Source organism: Panthera tigris, chromosome C2 (assembly GCF_018350195.1).
Source record: "Panthera tigris isolate Pti1 chromosome C2, P.tigris_Pti1_mat1.1, whole genome shotgun sequence".
NCBI lineage: Eukaryota > Metazoa > Chordata > Mammalia > Carnivora > Felidae > Panthera > Panthera tigris.
The window spans coordinates 87,649,359-87,670,795 of record NC_056668.1 but is presented as its reverse complement, the minus strand read 5'-3'; the positions used below and the strand labels follow the sequence as shown (position 1 = coordinate 87,670,795).

Here is a 21,437-nt window from a genome sequence, read left to right as displayed (position 1 = left end):
CATTTACAATTACACCAAAAATAATAAAACACCTAGGAATAATCCTAACCACAGAGGTTAAAGACCTGCACTCCAAAAACTGTAAAACACTGATGAAAAAAATTGAAGATGGCACAAATGGGAAGATGTTCCATGCCCCTGGATTGGAAGAACCAATATTGTTGAAATGTACATGCTACTCAAAGCAATCTACAGATTTAATACAATCCCTATTAAAATAACAATGACATTTTTCACAGAGATAAAAAAATAATACTAAAATATGTATGGAACCACAAAAGACCCTAAATGGCCAAAGCAGTCTTGAGAAAGAACAAGGCTGAAGGCATCACAAACCCAGATGTCAAGATATACTAAAAAGCTACAGTAATGCAAACACTACGATACTAGCACAAAAGCAGACACATGCATCACTGGAAGAAAATAGAGAGCCCAGGAATGAACCCACACTTATGTGGTCAGTCAATCTTTGACAAAGAAGTAAGAATATACAATAGGGAAAAGAATATATAGTGGGGAAACTGGACCCCTTTCTTAAATCATACATAAAAATAAACTCAAAATTGATTAAAGATCTAATGTGGGACCTAAAATCATAAAACTAGAAGAAAACATAGGCATTAATTTCTTTGACATGAGCCATAGGAACATTTTTCTAGATATGTCTCCTCAGGCAAGGGAAATAAAAACAAAATTCAACTATTGGGACTACACCAAAATAAAGAGCTTCTGCACAAGGAAGAAAAACCATCAACAAAACAAAAGGCAAACAACTTAATGGTAGAAAATATTTTCAAATTATATAATCCAGAAAGGGGTTAATATGTATATATATGCAGAATTTATATAACTCAATACTGGGGAAAAACAATCTGATTATAGATGGGCAGAGGAGCTGTATAGACATTTTTCAAAATGAGCCATACAAATGGCCAACAGACACATTAGGATGTTCAACATCACTAATCCTCAGGGAAATGCACATCACAACCACAATGAGATATCACCTAACACCTATCAAAATGGGTAGAATCAAAATGACAAGAAATAATAAGTGTTAGTGATGATGTGGAGAAAAAAAGAACCCCTGTGCACTGTTGGTGGGAATGTGAGCTGGTGTAACCACTGTGGAAAACAGTATGGAGATTCCTCACGAAACTAAAAGTAGAACTACCATATTATCCAGTAATTCCAATACTGGGTGTTTATCCAAAGAAAACAAAAGCACGAATTTGAAAAGATACATGCACCCCTATGTTCATTGCAACATTTTTTACAATAGACACAGTATGGAAGTAACTCAAGTGTCCATTCGTAGATGAATGGATAAAGAAGATTAATATATATATATATATATATATATATATATATATATACACATATATATATATACACACACATATATATACATATATACACACACACAATGGAATATTACTAAGCCATAAAAAAGAAAGAGATGTTTCCATTTGCAACAAATTAGATGGATCTACAGGCTACAGTGCTAAGTGTAATAAGTCAGAGAAAGACAAATACTATATGATGTCACTCAAATGCAGAATTTTATGAAGAAAAAAGACAAAAACAAAAAAACAAAAAATCCCAGACTCTTAAGTACAGAGAACTGGTGGCTGCCAGAGAGAAAGTAGACAGAGGGATGGATAAATTAGATAAAGGGGACTATCAACCTTGCCGAACACTGAGTAATGTACAGAATTTCTGAATCATTATATTTTACACTTGAAACTAACATAACACTATATGTTAATTATACTTCAATAAGAAATATCCAAGGCAACTCAAAATTCAAATTCCTTTAAGTACATACATACATATATACATAAACTCTTACAATAAAATAGAAATTGTCCCAGAATGAACTGTAGCATCGGTAAAACTTTTAAAATAAAACCAAGGGTGAATAACAGCTACAGAATACAATGTAGAGTGGACACGCATGATCACAGCATGCAAAGTGCCCTGGGGACTAGTGAGTTGGAAGCACATAGGCTTGTGAATGCTTTTTATCCTTGTGGGAGAAAATATTATCAATGATCTCTCTGCCAAATTATCTTTCCAGCAGGTTCTAAATCCTTGAAAGGCCTGTAGGAAAATTTAGGGGCAAAAGTGTCTTCCATACTATTAGGACAGTAAGAACCAGCAGAAATAGCAGACGCCAAGCTGTTGGCATTTATCAACACAGCCTTTTGTCTGACAGCTACGGTCATAACTGATTTCCTTTTGTCCCAGGTTAACTCTTTGCCCTAACTTGAGATTTATGGCTCAAATTGTTTAAATCCTATTAGTTTTTTTCATGGAAAAATATATTGCTGACTTGCTTACTGACTTATTTACTGACTGGCTTGTTCAACCTCCACCCCATCTCTTATCCTTTACTACCATCCCCTCAGCCAACTTTCATAAGGTGAATTAGGCCTGATACTCATTTGCCATTAACACTTAAAGTTTGTGAACTGTACCTGTGTTGAAGCCCATTTCACCATATCTGGAAGAAGTGATATAGACACAGATGAAAAATGGTAAAATCACAACATACGGAGATGAAATTAACAAACCAGACTTAGAGAATCTGTATTATAATTAATATTTATGGAGAACTAAGGGATAAGGTCTGTTTTAAACACTTCACATGATTACATCACTTAATTCTCTAACAGCTCTTTAGCATAAGTAATAGTTAAGCTCATTTTACTACTGAGGAAGCTGAGAACAAAGAGATTAAATAATATACCTACTAATCAGGGCAACTGGGTGGTTTAGTCAGTTAAGCGTCCAACCCCTGATTTGGGCTCAGGTTATGATCTCATGGTTTGAGTTCAAGCCCTGCATTGGGCTCTGTGCTGGTAGCCTACAGCCTGCTTGGGATCACCTCTCACTCTGCCCATCCCCTGCTCGTGCTCTCTCTCTCTCAAAATAAATAAAAGCATTAAAAAAAATAATATACCTACTACTGCTAGAAAATGGCAGAACTAGAATTTGAGCCTAGGCAGTTTGAGGCCAGAGCTCCTCCTGTTAACCATAATGCTGTATGCAGTCTTGAGAAGTGAAAAACAGGAAGGAAAAAAATCATGGTGCTGTTAGGACAGTGTATAAGCTATCATGGCAAATTACAATTTTCAAGAGTATCTTTGAATTAGTAACATAAAAAACCTATATGTACTCATCAATAAATTAGATTCTAGAGAGGCCTTGTAACTTAGATTGAGGAGTCTAGTTACTCATACCTAAACTGAATACAATGAAGGAATTGTATATACCAGTCTAAGGACTGGTATAATCTTAGAAAGCTTCCAAAGCTTTCAGGAAATTGAAATGGTTGTCTGTTTTTGGTTGTCAGGTATATCTTTAGTTCCATTCCATTCAAAACTTCAAAGCAAGGCAGATGTCCATAGAAGTTATATGCCCATAAGATAGTTTAGATATATGGATGGGATTTTTGTTCTTATCAAGGGAGGATATGGTGTTATTGTGCCACATGTAGTGAAAATCCATGGTTGACTAATGAGGGCAGTGTCAGTAAAATATTATATTGAGCTTAGGATAACAAGGTTATATGGTGGGTTTGGTGTAACCTTCATCATTAATTACCATTGTAGCTCATTATATAAAAGACTATGCATCAATTCTAATATCTTAGGTAAAGGACTGGGGAAAGTCTTAGAGAAAGGGAAGATTGATGAGTGTAGTCAGACATAAGGCAACATTTTGCATGATGGTTAATGCTAAGATTTGAATATTTGTGTTCCCCAATATTCGTGTGTTGAAACGTAGCGCCCAATGTGATGGTATTAGGAGGTGGGAGGTGATTAGATCCCAAATTAGTACCCTTATAAAAGAGGCCCAAGAAAGCTACCTTGCCCCTTCTGTCATGTAAGGACATGACTGACAAGTCAACAGTTTGAAGCTAGGAAGAGGGCCATGCCAGCACCCTGATCTCAGATGTCCAGCTTCTAGACTGTGAGAAATAAAATTGGTGTTTATAAAGCAATAAATCAATGATATTTTGTTAAAGTAGCCCAAATGGACTCAGAGAGTTGACAATCTGTTTTTACTTATGTTTCTCATGTAACAAGGTGCTTTGTAAGTCGGTCTGTATGTCCTGAAGTTCATCTGGGTTGTTATATCACGAAAGGACCATTTTGCCAGACACTAGAAAATACTGTTGAATTGGGAACATACTTGGAATGAATGAGGATGTTCTGAGTTGAGAGTAGATGGCATTATGAATAAAATGTTAATACTTTCATGGTTTTGCCTGCTCAGAGCTTTCTGAGCAAAGATTGCTAGCAACATGGGTTAAAGGATGATTGAACAGCAATACTAATATAGAAACATCTAGAAAAAATTTAAAGAATTATTTTCCTGAAAACTTTTTTTGTTTCTGTTTCATCAAGTAACAAAATCGGGAGCCATTTGTTTACATTTTAAAGGGTGGTGGTTACAAATACCTAGGAATCTTCTCCGTCTCTTCCCAGAAAGAATTTGTTTTCATTAGAGAGAAAAAAATTTCTCTCCCTGTCTCCGGGAGAGAAATTCCTATATAAGCTCTGAAAGCTAGAGTTTTGGAGTTCCTCATCTATAGTGTAAAACTCCCTTTTACACATGCAGGTGACATCTGCCATCATTACCTTACCCTAGGGGGAAAAAGAATACTAATGTGAGGTTGCTGTATAAGTAAATAATTTGCCTTCCTCTCTGATGCATAAACTTTCAAGGTTAAAAAAATTACAGATATTAAAAAAACTTACTAGTTACATTGCAAATAATATTATTCTAAGTTCTGATTAACCAGTATGTTTGTTCTACATGAATGGCACTTAGAACAATGCTTCTAAGATTTGGTTGTGCAAGATGTTCATATGTTGCACAAGTAAAAAGGGTCACATAATTAAATTTGAGAAAAGTGGTGTACCATATCCCTCTCTGGGATATTTACAAATTGGGGTCCACAAACTTCATAATAAAGAAACATGTTCAGTCTTGATTGAGGATTTACAAATCAGAAGTACCACTGTGCCGTTGTAAAATGACTTCATAGCATCGTCTTATCCCTCCAGATGTGTCAAGAGTATCTAGAAGTTAGTGCCATATTCATAGGTTTATTTTCTGCCTAAATGTCCTGGAAGAGTTACTAGTTCATGTCATCTTTTATCTCATTGTCCTCAGAGTCTTAGAAGAAGTCACTCTATTGACCATCTAAAAGCAAAGACTATTCACAAAGAGCAGTGCTTTTCAATGCTGACAGCACATTAAAATCATCCAGGCAGCTTTTAAAACACCAATGCCTGTGTCCCAAGCCACACCAATTTAGAGAGCCTCTGAGGATGAGTCTTAAAATCCGTAAGATTTAAAAGCTTCCCAGGTGACTCTAATGTGCAGCCAGGCTTAAGAACCACTGATACAGAGGAGTGGTTCTCAAACTTTAATGAATGTAGGTATCACCGCCATATGAATGTAAATATCTGTGGAGCTTATTATTCAGCAGGTCTGAGGTGGGCTAGAAAGCTTCTTTTTTAAACAAATATTCCAGATGATTCTGATAAAGTTCTTCAGTGACTGCACCTTGAGGTACATTTGTATAAGCTGAACCTGTCATTCTGCCTGCTTCTTGACAGTTAATCAAGAATCCCATCTTCTGGAAAACAGAGAGTGATATTCCAGTTCTCCCTGTGGTATCTTTCACTCTGCCTCCATTTGCAGACATGAGGGATTTGAAATTACTTTAAAATTCTGACAACAATGTCCTGACCCATTTTTAATGTCCTGGCAGAACTCTGGATGAGGCAGGACAGTCTAACCCCCAGCAGTTAGACTCAGTTGTGAGAAGGTAAGCCCAGCCACTCTAGGAATATTCTCCTCAGAGTTCATAAATCGGACTGCTGTAGTCACTCCACCTGTAATATACCTGCCTTAGACCTCAATTGCAAATGAAAGAGAATGAGACATGCATGCACAGAAAATATGGGCGGTGGGGAGCTTCTACTTTGATAATGCTCAAGTAGTTCCTATCAAACTAAGATGCTGTAAATAACAACTATGACCTCTGGACAGGATACAGAAAACAACTACTCAAGAGACTAGACAGAAAACAAAAATGCCCGGATATCAGAGGGCAGTCAACACATAAAAGAAATAACACAAGGTAAGTTTCCCACTTTTTAATAGTTGTTAGCCTGAGAGCAGGCCACAGTTGGCATTCAATGTGGATAAAGCCCAGAAAGAGACACCAGAATGTTGAGGAAGCAGAATACCCAATATGGGAAATCCATAGGAACTAGAAAATGAAGCAGTGAATCCTAGAAAGAAAAGAACAATGGGGAAGTCGCAAATTCTTCAAATAACTCTGTTCAAATATCTGGCTAACCCTATAAGTGTACATTCAAGAGGTAGCTTCCAAGTAGCCCAGTTAAGACTTAAAAAAAAAAACCTTGAAGAATGAATTCAGAGTTTCGAGTTTCTCTTTATAGGAATATATTAGAATCAAAATCTACAGCACCTAATCCATAATATCCAGCTTACATTCTAAAATTACATGTTAAAACTACAAAAATATCTATTTTCAAGAGAAAAAAATAAAGTCCAACCTCAAGATAATGCTGATGTTGGGACTGCCAAAGTTTGTATTTTTAATTTTTTTAAAAATCTTTATTTATTTTTGAGAGAGAGAGACAGAGTGTAAACAGGAGAGGAGCAGAGAGAGAGAGAGAGAGAGAGGGAGACATAGAATCTGAAGCAGGCTCCAGGCCCTGAGCTGTCGGCACAGAGCCCGACGCGGGGCTCAAACTCAGAAACCGTGAGATCATGACCTGAGCCAAAGTCGGACGCTCAACTCACTGAGCCACCCAGACACTGCAAGGAAGTACCAAAGGTTTTAAAAGTTATTTTAAATATGCTCAATGAAGTAAAGGAAGATATGCTTGTAATGTGTAAAATAAATAAATAAATCCCAACAGAGAAATAGAAATATAAAAAGTAGGGGTGCCTGGGTGGCTCAGTCAGGTAAGCATCTGACTTTGGCTCAGGTCATGATCTTGTGGTCCATGGGTTCGAGCCCTGCATCAGGCTCTGTGCTGACAGCTCAGAGCCTGGGGCCTTCTTCAGATTCTGTGTTTCCATCTCTCTGTGCCCCTCCTCTCTCTCTCTCTCTCAAAAATAAATATTTTTTTAAATTAAATAAAAAGAAATATAATAAGTAAATAAGGATTCTGACACCTAATTCCAGTGTTTGGAGAGGAGGAATTTGCCCACATATACAAGTAATTCTCAGATACCCCAGTTGGATACCCTATAATTTGATTCAATTTTGATACTATCTACCTGGAGAGAGCATCTGAGTCCACAGGTTAAGGGCTCAGTCCTACAAGACTTCAGAGGCCAGTTACAAGTCCAGGTTGTTACCTGTGCTTCTGACCCACTAGCTACAGGTTGAAGATTTCAATGGCCCCTCACCCCCACCACCTCCTGCTCCTTAGGTAACATTAATTTGCTAGAGTGTTTCACAGAACTCAGAGAAATGTTTTACTTAATAGACAATCAGTTTACTATAAAAGAATCTAACTGAGGAACAGCCAAATAGAAGAGATGCAGAGGGCAAGGTACAGGAAAGAGGGAAAAGCTTTTTTGACCTCAGAATATACCACTCTCCAAATTTTCATGTGTTCACCAACTTGGAAACTCTCCTAGCACATTCTTTTGGAGGCTTCTTTACATAGACTTGACTGATTAAATCATTGGTCATTTGTGATGATTCAACCTCCAGCCCCTCCCTTCTCCCAGGAAATCAGGGAGATGGGACTGAAAATTCTAACCTTCTCATCATGTGCTTGGTTTCCCTGACAACCAGTGCCCATCCTTAGGTTAAGTCCAAAACTCACCTCACCAAAATAAACTCAGGTGTATTTGAAGGGGTTTATTATGAATATTAAGACACCTTTATAATTCCTATCGCTTAGAAAATTCCAAGAGTTTTAGGAGCTCTGTGCCAGAAACAAGGATATATATATATATATATATATATATATATATATATATATATATATATATACATATATATACACGCACATACATACACGTACACATACACATACACACACACATGTGTGTATGTGTGTGTGCAAAACCAAGTGGAATTCTAGAAATAAAAACAAAATGCAGTATCTAATATAGAAAGTTCTATGGATGTACTTAATAGCAAAATAACACTTTCTTAAGAAAGAGTCAATGAATTAAAAAATACACCAATTAAACTTATCCAATCTGAAAAAGTACAAGAGAAAACAATTTTTCAAATTAATAGTGCCTCAGGAGTCTGTGGGGCAATTCTAAAATATATAGACTACATGTAATTGGAGTCCTACAGGGGCTTTCTGAAAAAATATTTGAAGACATATAGGAGCCAAAAATTTCCTAAATTTGGTGAAAGACAAATTTATAAAGATTTCAGCAGCCCCCAAGCAGAGTGAGTACCAGCAAATGCCTCCAAGCATACCAGTAAAACTGCCAAAGGCCAAAGATAAAATCTTGAAGGCAGCCAGAGAAAAATGACATTGAATACAGAAAAACAAAAATTCATTCGAACATTGGCTTCTCATAAGAAACAACTGAGAACCAAAGACCGTTGACATGTGCTGAAGATGGCCCAGGAATAGAATGGGAGTGGGAATGGGGAAAATACAATAATTTAACAGAGCCATAGAGAGTGAAAATATTGAAAACTCAAGATTGTATGATACAACTAAATAGTACAGATAAAAATGAGATATAGGAAAGAAAATTCCACCACGAATCCTAGAACAAAAAGGGAATGGCACATTAATGTGGCACGCATCACCAGAGGGCAATATGCATATATGTATCCCAAGGTCATGTCTGAATTTGCACTTGCACAAACCGTGTTTCTCTCATACTATGGTCTCATATAAAGAAGCCCGTGTTCTCCACCTACTCCCTTTCCCTGACTACACAAGCACTTCCATGTACCTAATGGGAATAACTCTCCAGTGCTAGTTCTGCTCCATTTGTACTATATAATATAGCTATATATTTCAAAAGCCTCTAATATTTGTATACTTTAACACAATAATTTCAATTTGATTAATTTAGTCCAAGAAAGGTATGTGAAATGCAGGCAAATATTTACACAGAAGAATATTCGTCAAAATTTTATTTAGAAACATCTTTTAACAATAGTATTAACAGAATACTGTTAAAGTAACAGAATTACTTTATGGGTAATTTGCAGCTATTTCACAAGAACCATGTATGTTTAATAATTAAAAAAAGAAAGGTAGAAAAATAAATATGGTTCCTAGAAAAACCAAGCTGCAGCTAAAGTAATGAGGCATGGTAGGGGCAATTGGAGTCTTGGTGAGACAGGGCATCACAAACTAGATAGGGAATCAAAAGTCCATGCATATACTGCAGTAAAATAAGAGCACACTCATGATTTAGGGAAACAGAAAACTGGCAGGTACGGGCCGCAGATATATAAGCAAAGAAAATCAGGTGGTTAAAACGGGTTAGGCAGTCAAGTACTCAAGTAGAAAGTCAAAAGCCAAGAAAGAACAAAAATCATATGACAAAAATCATACAAGGGGATATTGAGCTCCCTAGCTATGAAGCTTCCTATGTGCTCTGAGCTAGACTAGAAATGAACCTGAACATTTGGCCAGTTCAGAGTCCATAGAGGAAAGCAGATAAATCAGGAAACCTAACAAAAAAAAGGTAAAGATAGAGAACGGATTTCTGAAATCTTTTATGTAGCTGACACCAGGGAAGAATATGGGCAAGAGGAGAAGACAGAGGGAGAGAGAAAGAGAGAGAGAGAATATTAATGAGGTTAAGAGTGCCCCCAAATTGCTGGATACAAGGGCAAACCAGTGCAGAAATCAGGGCACTGGGACTCTACAGATCTTCAGTGTGGCTTATTCACAAGCGTATGATCTAAAATGTTATAAGTGTAAGAAGAATTATGTTAAATCATAGGTTATATGTATTTAATACCTGTAGTAAATACAATGCTTATGTATCTACAAAATATTCCTTTCATTTTTCAGCATAAGAACAATCTATATCTGATTTCCATTACAGGAATGTATAAGCATTTACTGTATTTTTGCAGACTACAGTTCACTAAAATACTACCATTTGTTTCCTACAATGCTAACATTCTGTTTTAGAAATGCCAAGTATTAGAATTTGCTGACTATATGCTTTTGATCTATTACAGAAGTATGCTACAGGTTCATCCTTTGGAAAGCTCACAATCACATAAATGAAAATTTACAATCTGTTACTCACCTTTAACCAATGCAGAGTAAATAGAGAATCTATAGACATTTTCCCATGTCTTCACAGCTTTTCACAAATACAAAGAGACACTCTGGCCCCAGCACTGTGCCTGTAAAATGCCTATGTCCCTCCTGTCAATGTTAATAACAAAATAAAGTTCCTATGACAATTTCTTTCAGATTAGAGTTTATCTCAATCAAATGTATTATTAGTTATATCCAGTTCATTTAAAATTAACCACATCTTCTGTTCAAATGTTTCTGGAATTGACCTAGCATGTCTGCAGAGATAATAAGATTAAGGTGAATGAAGTAGTGAATAGTATAACATAGCCTAATTATATACCATACTCCCATTCACCTTAATTTGAGAAAGAGCAGAAGCTGGATGGAATTCAAATGGCAGCAGATTGAAAATGGATAAAAAGACTTTTTATGTGGTGCATAATCAGCTTTCACTGCTGCAGGATATTTCTCAGGCTAAAATTTAGTAAAGTTTCAAGATAAGAATAAGAATAGCATCTGTGGGTACACTAGCTGGATGTGAATTTATGAAAGCCATCAATCCTCATGCTGGTAGCCATAAAATCATCACCAGCTGGTGCTGGGATGGAAACCCTCCCTGTGGTATCCCACTGCACAATTGGCCAGATGCATGATGTGCTGTTGTTGTTGTACAAAGACAAAAGAACCCAGAAAGCCTGAGGCATTAGCCTTTGCAAAGGAACGAGTGTGCATGTGATGGAAACTTGCAAGCAAGCCATGAGCTGTGCTCCTGAGTTTCACAGTAACCGCCCCTATCTGTTTTTTTCATCAAATGTCATTTCCCCCGTCATGGTAAAACACAATGATTCCTCCTTTCCATGGAGTTTATTCAGTGTTATCACTGAATTATTGTGCACTTTATTGGTTAGAAATGCACATAATTTCTGCTGTGAATAACTAGACCACCTTTCATTTCTAACCGGCAGGTCCCAAATGTTCTTTTTTTTAAAGTGGCTACAATGGTGACGGCGGTCATCTGGGGCTTTGTTAATGGACAGCATGGCAGGTCTATTTGTTGGCATCCTCCCTGACACCCTGAGCCATTTAATTCCGTCTAACAGATTCAGGCCATGCTCCAGATCTCACAAAAGAGGCAAGAGAGAGTATTGATCCTCCTGTTATTGTTGGTGATTTACCATCGTGTTCCTTTAGCAAATTTAAACACACAGGCACACATACAAACACTCACCACTGGGGTCACAGCTGCTAGATGGAAGAGTAATGAGTGATTATTTTCTTATCTCCCCTAAGCTCCATAAGTAACTTCTCTTGTGGATTCATGACAGTTCTGCAGATTTAGGCCAAATAAATAGTATCTTTTCAACCTGGGGTCAAAGGGTTCCTAAACATGGTAATAAATATCTGCTTAAAATAAAAACTCATACATGTTGAAAGCATGCTGAGAACTGAAATTGGAGAGCTACAAATTGTATTTTTTGACCATTCTACAGTCTAAAACACATTTGCACTGCGCCATTTTAGAGTAGTCTAACACAGTGTCACTAACGGGATAAATAATGTACCAGTGCACATTTAGGTGTATTGTTAACATCATGCCGTGAAACTGCTTCTTCCCCCAAAGCCCAGATGTTCATCATGAAGACTGTTCCTCTTAAATGTTGCTGCATTAGGACACTGCTGACTTTAAGCATGTTACTATTGTACAGACTGCTTTTGAACTCGTTTCTCTCCTTTCCCAAGTTTCTTTTTTTCATTGCTTTATATACCTACAGCGTTTGTGCCCTCAAAACATGATATAAACAAGTTATTCTATTAATGTGCTTGGGCTGCCATAACAAAATACCACAGACTGGGTAGCTTAAGCAATAGAGACTTATTTTGTCCTAGTTCTATGGATGACCAAGATCAAAGTTCTAGCAGGGTTGGTTTCTGGCGAGTCCTCTCTTCCTGGCTGTGGATGTCCACCTCCTCACATGGTCTTTCCTCTGTGTGTGCACAGGGAAAGAGAGAGGGCTTTGATATCGCTTCCTCTTTTACACTATCACCAGTTCTGTCACATTAGGACTTCACCTTATGGCCTCATTTGCTTCTTTAAAGGTCCTATCTCCAAATATACTTTTATTGGGGTTAGGACCACAACATGAATATTAGGGGGACACAATTCAGTCCATAACAATCATCTTATTTTTTTATTTAGTACCAAATAATTTTTTGCCTATATAAGAAATATCAAATTTTTTCTTGAGGTGGATGACAGTGTTTAGATAAATGCCAATTCTTAATAAATTGAAAAATGTATCACAGGCTCTTAAGGCAATTCCTAAAGAAGTGCTAAACATATGTTGAAAAAGTCAGCATTTTCCAGAATAAATAGATTCCTATGATGACTACATCTAGAGAGAATAAATCATAGGAATTAATAATTTTTATTTAGTCATTAAAAAATCCATTCCATGCTAGTCCTTCATTATTCTATAGAAAAAAATTTGGTGCGATGGCTGAATAAGCTCCTAACAGCTTCAAACAGTCTTTCTGCCAATAACAACTATAAACCCTGAACAAAATACTGCAAACATCTTGAGGACTTTGGGGAGGAAATAAGGCAGGCAGGTTCTGAAGAGAAGTTATCACTAGGAAAAAGGGAATAGTACTATATATGCTTTATGTTCCTATGGACTTGGCTCAGTGAGGAGTGGCTAAAATTCTAATATTCTGATAGAAAGACCTCCATATTTATGTGGAACCAGGGAATGGAGGAACCAGGGAATGATCCCAACAACCAGATGATAATGGAATCATGGAAAAGAAGGAACCAGAAAAGGGGAATCTCTAAATTGTGCATATAAACTCTGTCCCAGTCTTTGGCTAATCCCTGAACTATGCATGAATAAGGAAAGCTACCAACTAGGGAAAGCTACCAGTAAACCATCCAAATATAAAATAATTAAACTTTGATTTGAGATGTCATCTACCACAGGTGAGTCAGAGTTGGCAGTTTGAATCTGACCAAATTAATTGCCTTCAAAACAAAAAACATCAAGTCTTCTAAGAAATATAGCAGAATCTAGAGCTACACAGAATTACATTTATAATGTTTAAGATGCAATCCAAATTATGTCACATACAGATAACAAGAAAATTTGACCAATTTTAAAGGGAAAAGACAGTCAACAGAGACAAACCCTGAGATGATAAGAAGTTGGAATTATCTCAAAATGACTTTAAAGCAGGTGATAATAAATATATATTCAATGATATGAAAGAAAATATACTTGAAATAGATAATATGAAATCTTAGTAGAGAAATAGTATACATAGAAAGCAACCAAATGGAAATTTTAGAAGCAAAAATACATTATTAGAAATTCAAATGTCACTAGTTGGATTTAATAATAGAATGGAGATGACAGAGAAAATTCAGTGAACTTAAAGAGAGGTCAACAGAAATAATCTGAAAAAAAAGAGAAAGAGAAAATAGATTAAAAATAAAAAATCAACAGACACAGAAACCTATAGTAGATCAAAATATCTAACATATGTGTAATTGTAGTCCAGGAAGCAAAGAAGAGTGAGGTGGACAGAAATAAATCTGACAAAATACTGGCTGAAAAGTTCACAAATTTGATGAAAGCCAGATTCAAGGCGCTCAGCAAATTCCAAGCTGAATGAATACAAAAACACCCCAACATATACCCTGCCAGGTGTGTGTGTGTGTGTGTGTGTGTATGTGTATATATATATACATATATGTGTGTGTGTATATGTGTATACATATATATACATATATGTGCATACATATATAAATATATATACATATATACATACACACATATATATACACACACACATACATACATACATATATACATACATATATACTGGTGGCAAACAAAAGATAAGACAAAAAATCTTGAGGTCAGGAAAACATATATACATACATACATACAAGCATAGAATAACAGACAACATACCCAGAAAATTTGCATCAAAAACCATGGAGGACAAAGACAGTGAAAAATATCTCTAACTTACCAAAGAAGAAAACAAAAGAAAAAAAAAATCAATCTGGAATTCTTTATACAGCAAAAATATCTATCAAGAATGAAAGAGATATAAACACATTTTACATAAAGGAAAACAAATAATTAGTCACTAGTATACTTACAATAAAAGAAAATTTGGAGTTCTTTAGGCTGAAAGTTATGAAACCAGGGAGAAATTCAGATCTTCAAGGACAAATGAAGAGCACCAGAAATGGTAAATATCTTATTGAATGACAAACTATTTTTTGTCTTAACTTCTTCCAAATATACATGACTGTTTAATACAAATTTATAAAAGACATCAGAAGGTAGAGAGAAAATAGTCTAAATTGCAAAGTTTCTACATTTCATATTAAGTTATATTGATAGAGAAAATATTTTGGGTGAAAGAATTTTTCTCAGTGAAATATCCATTTACAAACATAATGTTAGAAATTGTCACTCACACCCAATACTTTTGTATTTTACTTCATTTCTAAATTGTACTTGCTCCATCAGCAGATACACTAAAATTGTAGTAATACAAGAGTAATTTTCCTACCAGTAGGGCCAGAATGACACATTTACAAATAATTTAATTTACAAATAATTTAACAAGAATGAAGTGATAGGATTTACTCACTCTTTTAAAAATCCTTAAGGAATGCCATAATGGGATTCCATAATACATATTTGAATTCTTTCATCACATACACACATACACACACATGCCCTAAGAGCTGGATTAAAAGCATATAAGAAGGGATAGAAACTTTTTATCTTTCAAATAAAAACATGTCTTGTTTTAAATTTTAAAAAATGTAATGTTTATTTATTTTGAGAGAGAGAGACAGAGACAGAGACAGAGAGAAAGAACAGGTGGGTGAGGGGCAGAGAGAGAATGGGAGAAAGACCATCCCAAGCAGGCTCCACAGTCAGAGCAGAGTCAGATGTGGGGCTCGATCCCACGATGCAAGATCATGACCTGAGCTGATATCAAGAGTCATATAGGTTAACTGACTGGGCCACACAGGTGCCCCAAATATGTCATATTTTAAAACAAGACAAAGAAAGCACTAAAAATGAAATAAGTTAAGAAATAATGAATAAATATTACCTTGGATTTGAATCAAGAAATATTATAAAATACATAAAAAAACACCTTAGAAGCTAAGAGAAGAAAATTCAAACTATTCCTAAAAATCAGTGAATAAAAGAAAAACAGTTCAAAGGAAAAGATATGAATAGGCACATAGGAGATAACCAAAACAGCCAATAAACAGGTGAGTATATATTATCTATTAATAATCAATGAGATTCCATTTAGACCACATTGAGATAACATCTTTTCCTCAACAAATTAACAGAAATTAAAATACCTAACAATACCACATTTTATTAAGGGTGAATAGTGAACTCCTGTTTTTGGTAAATTGGTAAATTTACTACTCTAGATAGCAATTTTGTAATATCAGATAACTTAAAGACACAAATATGCTTTTCCTAAGCTATTTCACTTATACATCTAGAAAAATTATTGCACAAACACCTATGCATAATAATAATTATTGCAGCATTATTGAGAATAAAAAAATGTTACTGAAGGTAATGAATCTATTATGTCAAATTCATAAAAATAAATGTTATATGGCAGTGAAAAATGAACATTAAGACAGGTAAACTTTTATGGATCAACATAGATCTATCTTACAAGCATAATGTTAAGCAAAAACACAAATTGCATTTATGTCAAATGTTTTTAAGTTTATTTTGAGAGAGAGAGAGCAGGGGAGGGGCAGAGAGAAGGAGAGAGAAAATCCTAAGCAGGCTGACATGGGGTTCGATCTCACAAACTGTGAGATCATGACCTGAGCCTAAATCAAGAGTAGGATGCTTAACAAACCAACTGAGGCACCCAGATACTCCCTATCAGTTTTAAAACATATAGAGCAAAACAATATATTGTATTGCATACATATAGTTATACTAATATTAGCAAGAAATGCATTAAATTGTAACAATGAACACTAAATTCAGTATAGTGATTTTTCTTGAAAGAGGTGATCAGGGAAAGATACATATCATATCAGAGAGGACAGTCATAAAGCTGTTATGCTGGTCCTCACAAAAAATAATTATTTGAATTAGAAAATTATGGAGCTGAGATATGAACCCTGCTTTTTTTTTTTTTTTAATTTGCCATTTGAACCTAATCCACCAGTAAGGGATCTCATTTCTAATGAGCAAATGTTTCTCTTTTCATGTCTGCTCAAACTAAGCATAAGCTTCCCTCATTACCAGAAAGAAGCACCTATCTCTTCACCTTGTCATATGACTATACAATAGCACAAACCTATCAGTATTTATAACTAACAGACTACACAGCTATTTGTACAATGTTCACACTAAACAGCAATGTAAAAACATCAATGTAATAGACTTGGTGAAATCTTCACTTGTGCTAAATGTTTGAGTCTCAATTTTGGCAACATACTTTTTCTTCACGTCCTTCCTTCTCTAATATTTAGTGGTGAGAAATGAGGCTTCATTAATATATTCTGTAAACTCAATATCTGGCCACATCTGTTCCTTCAACATTTCATGTTCAATAGCACACTTTACATCTGAAAAATTGCTTGTCTTCATATAATTCCCTAAAAATTCTCTGCACATATTTCAATGTGATGCCTATCATCCAGGGCTTTCAAAATGTTTCAGTCATGTCGACACACTAATCATGCATATATATTTAGTAAATCGTTTTTTGGTTTTTTTTTTTTTTGCAAGGTACTCAAAATTCTTTAGACAGTACTTCATAAGTTTGTTCCTTAGAACTGTGGTCTTGGGAGCAATTGCCTCTGAATTTGCTATAAATAAGTTCAGAAAATTTAAGAGGAAAAAAAAATTCTTAGTCTCATTTTTTTCTCTTTGTAAGGAAAAGTTCAGATATTTGATTATTGGTATTTCTCTTAAGCATTTGAAAAAATGCTGTTCTAATGGGGAAAAAGTTTGAAAGCCAGTTCTCTGCACATGCAGTTGGAGCTTCAAACCAAATTTCAAGCATAAGAGCTTATTCAGATCTTGGCATCCTATGGGTCAAGACTGAAGGCAAATGGCAAATACCCTAAAGGAAGATTCACTACTGGTGAAAAATTTCCTTTGAAACTCATCCATAAAATAAAAATTATAAGGCACACAAGAAAGACAAATATTATAAAACACCCTACAGCAATTGTTTGAAAAACTTTTATCAATGAAAGAGATATTATGTGCATTTTAAATCCCTAATTAGTGAAGACATCCAAGAACACAAAATTAGATGTATAAGTAAAGATAAATGGTTTAAAAAAAAATAAAACAAAAATAAATAAATAAACCAATGTGACAGCCAGTGATATAAAACCACAGTAGACTATATATAATAGAATGGCATGTATGAAGAGAAAATTTGTCTTTGGAACAAAGCACTGACAAAGTCTCTAAAAATGCTTCACAAAGACACAAAAGAAACTTTTTAAAAAATGAAGGAAAACCTAAAAGACAGTGAAGACAGAAAAAAAAAGTTTAAAATCCTTGTAGTGGAAGTCCTAGAAGAAATGAATTTAAAAAAATGGTATTGAAGCTAAAGGATATCTATTAATTTTTTGAGATAAATGAAAACATGTATTCTAAAATTGAATTGGCTTCTCATGTACCAAGCAAGATTAAAAAATCAAAAGAAAGAAAGAAAGAAAGAAAGAAAGAAAGAAAGAAAGAAAGCAAGCAAGCAGACAGACTAGGAGGAAGAAAGCAAGAAAGGGGCCTAGTTATAGTAAAACTATAGGATTTTAAGAAAAGTCTTAAAAATTAATAAAGAAAATAGATCATGCAAACAGAAATTAAAATCTAATTGTGCCAGCTCTATGTTTATAGTGCCTCAACTTCAAATTCATACTTTATTAAATGCTATGCAAAAACAGAGATGGACCCTTTAAATATTTTCTTTTTCCAGCTGACAGGATACTAAATTTTAACAGTAAAGGACGATGGAGAGACAAGGCACGAAATAGAGGTGTTGCTTCTTGGTTCAGTGTACCTTCTTATTAGGCTCCTACAGTATATGTCCAGTTCCTGCAACACAGATGCCTCCCCAAATCCCAGCTTCTGCAGCACAGTGCAGGAAACTTCTCCAATGCTGCATTGCTGTACTACAGATGGCTTCCTCAGCACCCTCCTTCTGCACTGCCCAGTTGTCAGCTGCACTCATTACCCAGAAGATTCCCTTGGCATCTCTTTTGGATGGTATACAGTTAGAGAACAATACACAAAATCATCATTACTTCTGAAATGGATTGCAAGTTTAGGGATCTCCAAGACCACTTTTAGGTTTGATAATTCACTAAAAGTACTCATAGAACTCACTGAAAGCTGTTAAACTCACACATTTATAGTTTATCACAACAAAAGGATACATTAATTTTGATTTCTTAAAATCAGCCAAGGGAAGAGATGCAGGGGCAGAGTCCAGAAGAGTTCTAAACACAGAGCTCTCAGTTGTCCCTTCCCACTGAGGTCATGGTCAGTGTTAACTCCTCTCAGCAAATATATGTGACAATATGCTGTGAATATGGCCAACAAGGGAAGTTCACCTAAGCCTTGGTGTGGAGATTGTTTTGGGTCACACAGACATAGTTGACCACCTGTGTGGCCAACCTTGATTTCCATCCCCTCTGGAAGTTGAGCTGATATGACATGGCTCAAAGTCTGTACCATAAATCACATCATTAAACTATCCAATATTGTAAACAAAGATACCAGGCAGAATATTCCAAGGTCTTAGAGAATATATCTCAAGAACCCAGGGCAAAGGCCAGACCTCTCTTTTGGTAAGCTTAAATCTTTACTACACAGATGGCTTCACGGAAGACTGCCTCTGATGCAATAACTCCCCATAAATAGCTCTCCTCAATCCCTAGAAGGCATATTTTCATAAATTTCTACCATTGTGGAACCGTCAAAACTGGGGTTGAGTGAGTCACAAGTGTGTACAACTCAAGGTGGTCTGAATCTCAATCTGGCATTAGAAACAATTTCTTATATTTGTTATTCCTATATTGTTTATATTCTGCTTTCCTTCTCACTATCAAATTAATTCCTTGATATTCCAATCCCTTGTCACAGTTGATGATTCTTTACATTAAACTTAACCTATTCAAGTTGGTAAGTGGGTTCTGGCCCCTGAAGGTTTAGCATATACTGATTAAGTACAGATTTCATAGCTGTCATGACAGTCTCCAGAAGACAGTGGTAAATATCTTCATAATGCTAACTAAAATTAGCCATCGACATCAAATTCTATTCCAAGCAAAATTATATTTTGAGAATGAATAAAAATATGTTCTGACATTCAAAAACTGAGATATTTTATTAAAAATGCTGTCATTAAAAGAAGTAAAGGACTTTATTAGGAGGAAAAGATAAAAAATTCAAAGCAAAGAATATGATGCAAGTATAATAGTAAACAGAGAAATAATTTTATACTACTGACATATGTAAATTAAATCTTCCCCTCTCTTCTCTTCCCTCTCATTCCCCTCACCCTAATTTCAAATGTGTGTGTGTAAAAACAAACTGGAACCATAATTATGAATAATATCATTCTAAACATTATATGGAAATATAAAGGACAAAGAATAGTCAAAACATCTTTGAAACACAAAAACAATGTTGAATAACTATCAACTGATTTCAATATTTATTATAAGGTTAAAAGGAAGTAACGGTAGTGTGGTACTGGCAAAATGATTTTTAAAAGCTAAGTAGAACAGAGTTGAGAGTTCCTAAGTGTATTCATACATTTCTGGACAATTGATTTTTGATGAAAGTAAAAAGGAAAATCAACACAGAAAAGGCAAATCAGTACAAACCTAAATATATAGTGATGGAATATTTGGATAGAAATATTTTAAAAAATAACCTCAATTTATACTTTACACCATATCCAAAAATTAACTCAAATAGGGTAACAAAACTAAATATAAAATCCCAAACTACAATACCTCTAGAAGAAAGCAGGACAAAATCATCTTGATGTGGAATTAGGCAAAGATTTTTTTCACTGCAACACTAAAAACATGATACATAAAGAACAAAGTGAAAATTGAACTTTATACAAATACAAAATTTCTGCTATTCAAAGGGCACTCTTCAAAGAATGAAAAGATAAGCCACAGATGGAGATAAAATATTTGCTAGCATGTATAAAACAAAGGATTTGTATCCAGAATATATAAAGAACTCTCGAAAAGTAAACAATGGAAAACTAACAACCAAATCAGTAAACGACACAAGATTTAAATAGACACTTCAAAGAAGATATATAAATGGCAAAAACACACACTAGAAACTGGAACTTTTATTTCTGGGAAATGGAGTAGATGGACTTTTCCCTTTTTCTCCTAAATATAACTAGAAATGTGAGATATTATTTATAAAAGGAACTTAAGAAGACTCTGGGAGGTTAAGAGAAGAAAGCAGACTGGCTGGACCCTCAGGACCTGAGCAACGATATGGTGAGGAGTTCCCTAGGCTTTCTTTTTAACTTACATATCCCAATCTTAAGAAGCTAGCAACCTGGAAATACCTACAGGCACAGACAAAAATAAAAGCCCCTTTGAAAGCCTGCCCTTTCTAGCTAAAGGACAGGAAAGGGACAGCCTAACAAGACAGAAAATTCAAGATAATAACCTCCCTACATTAACCAGACACTAATGAAAAAGACATGGCCCCATGTGTTCCCTTACCAGCAAAGGCTGAGTTGGGAGCCTACACTCTTACATTTGGGAGGCTGTAATGAGTCACCCAACATCCTTGCCAGATTGGTAGAAGAGAAGGCCAAGTAGGAAGCCAGGATTTCATCCCCTCCAGCCAGTAACAAGGCAACTCTTCCTCCCTCCATTGTTAGTGAGACCATGTAGGGAGTCTGGAATTCTACCATCATACAATGGTAATGAGGTCACTCTGACCACACTGTCAGTGTAAATCACAAAAGGAGCCAGAACTCCCACTCTCCCTCCCCCACCCCACCACCTCAGATGTTAATGGAGGCTGAGTGGGAAAT

At 35.4% G+C, this 21,437-nt stretch overlaps 1 long non-coding RNA gene across 1 annotated transcript; it reads right to left on the bottom strand.

Moving 5' to 3' along the window:
• Nucleotides 1-10,329: 10,329 nt before the first annotated feature.
• On the bottom strand, nt 10,330-21,229 carry LOC122242071. Its single transcript, XR_006222243.1, has 3 exons — nt 21,121-21,229; nt 20,377-20,443; nt 10,330-10,442 (listed from the first exon to the last, which is right to left on the bottom strand). It is a non-coding gene; the product is annotated as an uncharacterized LOC122242071 (long non-coding RNA).
• Nucleotides 21,230-21,437: the final 208 nt, after the last annotated feature.